The sequence below is a fragment of the Dromiciops gliroides genome, chromosome 1 (assembly GCF_019393635.1).
Source record: "Dromiciops gliroides isolate mDroGli1 chromosome 1, mDroGli1.pri, whole genome shotgun sequence".
Classification (NCBI taxonomy): Eukaryota; Metazoa; Chordata; class Mammalia; order Microbiotheria; family Microbiotheriidae; genus Dromiciops; species Dromiciops gliroides.
The window spans coordinates 361,864,858-361,869,320 of record NC_057861.1 but is presented as its reverse complement, the minus strand read 5'-3'; the positions used below and the strand labels follow the sequence as shown (position 1 = coordinate 361,869,320).

Sequence of the window (4,463 nt, the reverse complement as noted above, 5' to 3'; positions counted from 1 at the left end):
AAGAAAAGATCCTTCTTTTAAATTTCCAAGGGGTACATAGCTCTTCTGTTCTTGAATTACCCGATCACCACTCTGTGTTCAGGACAGGGAGTCTTTGGTCATTTCCCATTTCATCAAACTGATATTTTTGTGTTGGAAAATTAGGCCATCATCTGTCTCAATTCTGTCTCAATTCTCCAGCCTTGAATGGGCATTGCCTCAAACAAACTGAGGCCTGGGAAAGACTTTAATTTGGAAAGGCCAAGATAATCTAGAGTACCCCGGCCATTACCAGTCACCTTCACTTTTTTCTTGCCACTGAACTTTGATGACTCTGGAGGAGAGAGTAAGATTTTTTATAGCTCTGCCTCACTTAAATTCAATCCACTCACAAGTCAAGATGGCACCCTTATGTCATTCATTGGTCCTCTTTCAGAAAAAAGGACAAACAAACAACAAGGCCTTTATATTAGACTCTCATCCCCAATCATGGAGAGTCTTTGGAAAGGGGGAAGGGGTGCGGTTAGAACTGTTTCTCTAAATACAGACTCAGGCAATGGTAAACGGGTCCCATTGTCTTCAAAGAGTTTACAATCTAGTCTGGAAGTCAAGATGGTAATAGCAGGGAAGCATTTTTTTTTTTTGGTTTTGGTGGGGCAATGAGGGTTAAGTGACTTGCCCAGGGTCACACAGCTAGTCAGTGTTAAGTGTCTGAGGCCGGATTTGAACTTAGGTCCTCCTGACTCCAGGGCCGGTGCTCTATCCACTGCACTACCTAGCTGCCCCCACATATTACTTTCAAAGCCCTCCTACTTGTCTGTGTATGCTTCCGAATTTAATAGGAAATAATTAGCTAAAAATCAAATGCTAGGGGTGGCTAGGTGGCGCAGTGGATAAAGCACCGGCCCTGGATTCAGGAGTTCCTGAGTTCAAATCCGACCTCAGACACTTGACACACTTACTAGCTGTGTGACCCTGGGCAAGTCACTTAACTCCCTTGCCCCGTAAAACAAACAAACAAACAAAAAATCAAATGCTAAACTTGGAATTACTGACTATAAATTTAATATACTTCAGTGAAAAACAATGAATGTATGAGAGAAGTCTTCCAAGAGGTGGGTCTTCAGGGATAAGTGAGATTTAAATAAGTGGAAGAGTGGAGGGTGATCTCAGGTGATATAAGATAGGCTGGAGAAGAGACATCGAAAGTGGCAATGGACATGAAGTGTATGGGTGCATGCTTAATGATATAAATCCAACTAGAGCAGAGTTAGATGTTAGGGAGTTATTCAAAACTTGGTTTCGTGGGCATGGTGGGGACTATGACAAGCCTTAAAAATTAGTCAGGGGACTTTATACTCTATATGATAAGTAATAGGGGGCAACTAGGTGGTGCAGTGGATAAAGCACTGGCCCTGGATTCAGGAGGACCTGAATTCAAATTTGGCCTCAGACACTTGACACTTAACAGCTGTGTGACCCTGGGCAAATCACTTAACCCTCACTGCCCCAGAAAAAAAAAAAAAAGAAAAGAAAAAAAATATAAGTAATAGGGAGCTATTGAAGGTTCTTAAATAAGAAAGTAAAAGGTTAAAAAGATTTCAGGAAGATGTGTCATAACTCGTGCTCAATTTTACAAACTTAAATTTGCTCATCTTTCAAAAGGAGGGAGATGTATGCTGGGGAAAAGAGATGAGTGAGTCATATAGCAGGACTGAATATAGATGGATGGCCTTAGGTGGTGCACTGGACATCACTGCAGAAGTGAAAAGGAAGGTATCTGTGATGAATTGAAGGTAATTTTGTATTTTCCTTTATTCCAGGAATTACAATGTAAAGAAAAAGGTCCTCACCCAAATGACCAGTCTTTCTGATCCAGGCCTGACTCAGATAGATCAGGCTTGCAATTAGAACTAAATGAGACTCCAGCTGACCAAAGTACAACAAAAGGTAACCTAGAACACAGTAACAAAAACATCAAAAGGCTATTTAACAAGAATTTCACCTTGGTACAGGTGGCAGCTCCTTTTCCCTTCTGCTCAGGAGGGTCTTTTGATTATTTTTTTTTCTTTTATATGCTTTTGGGGGGGAGGGCGGGGCAATGAGGGTTAAGTGACTTGTCCAGGGTCACACAGCTAGTAAGTGTCAAGTGTCTGAAGCTGCATTTGAACTCAGGTCCTCCTGAATCCAGGGCCGGTGCTTTATCCACTGTGCCACCTAGCTGCCCCAAGGGTCTTTTGATTCACAGGGCAACAGGAAGTCTATCAAAGCTGATCAGATTCTTTGTGAAGTGGCTTGTGATACCTAGGGCTAATTCAAAGCTATTTTAATAAAAGCCTTAGTTCCTCTGGACAAATGGAGTCTTGAGGACAGTTTCATTATTTTCCTAGGGAAAAAACTATTCTAGCCTACTTAACAATGACCCAAGTACATGTTGTTTCTAACACACCATCTGACTGGAGATAAACTTCTTTTTCCTAGGCTGGTCCTTGAGCAAAAGATACAATTCACAGGGATTTAGACTTAAAGTTAGAAAGGAATTCAAGGCCATTTAGCCCCTCATCTGGCAGATGAAGATACTGTGAGGCCCAGAAAGATGAAATTGCCTTGTCTAAGACCATGGAGTTGTTGTTATTTGTCCTTCATTCCTGAAGAGGACCATGACATCAGGAGGTGATGTCATGGGTTGCAGTGAATTGGATTTAAGTGAGAGAGGACTATGCAAAATCACCAACCTCACTCTCTCCTCCAGAGCCATCTGGGTCCAGTGGCAAGATATCTATTATGATGACTGGAGATGGCCCCAGATATTTAAGGCAATTGGAGTTAAGTGACTTGCCCAGGATCACACAGCTCCTAAGTGTCTGAGGTCAGATTTGAACTCAGGTCCTCCCAACTTTGGGGCCAGGGCTCTATCCACTGTGTCACCTAGCTGCCCCCCCAAGACCATGAAGGTGATAGACAAAGCCAGGATTTCAACACATGTCCTCTAACTCCAAAATCAGACCTTTCTCAGTCACCACGATCATATTTAAAGCTTTTCCAATTTGGTAGAACCTGTCAATTCATAGGTAGAACTCTGCTAGCACAGGGTTTGGGAATTCAAGATTATGGCCACATGATAATGAGACATTTGAGCTTGGCAGCAATGATTCAGCCAGACAACAAGCATTTATTAAGTGCCTACTGAGTGCCAGGCATTGTGCCAAGTGCTGGGGATTCAAGGAAAGGTAAAAGACGGCCCCTGCTCTTAAGAAGCTCACAGTCTAATGGTGGAGATAGGATGACAACAATTATGCACATGCAAGTTATGTGGCCATTCAGTCCACAAACACATATTAAGCACCTATTGTGTACAGGCATTTCAACTCGCCCTGGGGGTACAAAGAAAAAGAAAAGTAAAAGACAGCCTCCTTTCTTTTTTTTTTTTTTTTGACACAATCACATTTTTATTTTGGGAAGGCAGGCCTCCATCAAGGTCAGTCGTTGCCTCCTCCCACAAATCTAGAATAAATGTGTCCTACTCTCTTCTCCACGGTTTCACAAGACACCCCGGAGGTCTTTCTTACTCCCCCCCCAAGGCAGGCAAGGCTGATGTCTAGTTGAGGGTTAGCTCCCCACTGGGCGGGGGTCCGAGCTTGGATGGCGGGCACATGGATGGGCCTGCGAGTTCTTCGGCCAGGGAGGCCTGGACCAATCGGTGGCGCTGCAGGGAGCTCAGCCCTTAGAAGCGGGAGCTCACCATGGCCGCACGAAAATGGGTCTCACTGCTGGGGAGTGGGGGGAGCACGGCGTGGCTGCCGCTTTCACTGTGAAGCTCCAGCACCTCCGGGCTCAGGGCCTGCTCCAGCTTTGCTCTTGAGATAACTTTTTTTTTTAGGCAATTGGGGGTTAAGTGACTTGCCCAAGGTCACACAGCTAGTAAGTGTCAAATGTCGGAGGCCCGATTTGAACTCAGGTCCTCCTGACTCCAGGGCCGGTGCTCTATCCACTGTGATACCTAGCTGCTCCCCCCCTCCCCCCAGCTTCGATCTTATCCCTGTTTCCACGGGGCACCTCCATTCTCTCTATTCCCGCCCTTTTTGCACTGCCACCAGACAGATGGACACAGCCGGACATGCGCTGGGAGGCCAGAAGTCAGACTTGCAGCCCGCTCAGCATCAATTCTAGGGTGACGTCTGAGCCCACGCCAGGCCAGGAGCCCCCTTTGTACCTGTCCCTAGAGGTCGGCGGCTTCTGGCACTCCTGGCTTCCTTACGCCCTCTCCATTCCTCCAGCCTCCTTTCTTAAGGAGCTCACAGTCTAATTAGGGAGACCATATGCAAACATGGCATCAAGGAGGGAAGTTCATCAGAATGACACAGCGATTTGAGTTGCTGTATGAGCAGCAAACATTTCAGGTACTCTGATGAATATTGTTTCATTGATGTGATTACTTCATTAGTGATACTGAATCACCACACCACTGCCCCCTCTGCCTTTGC

General features: G+C 45.3%; 1 pseudogene; it reads right to left on the bottom strand.

Annotated features, from left to right (window-relative positions):
* Positions 1-3,458: 3,458 nt before the first annotated feature.
* Positions 3,459-4,140, bottom strand: LOC122749207 (annotated as a pseudogene).
* Positions 4,141-4,463: the final 323 nt, after the last annotated feature.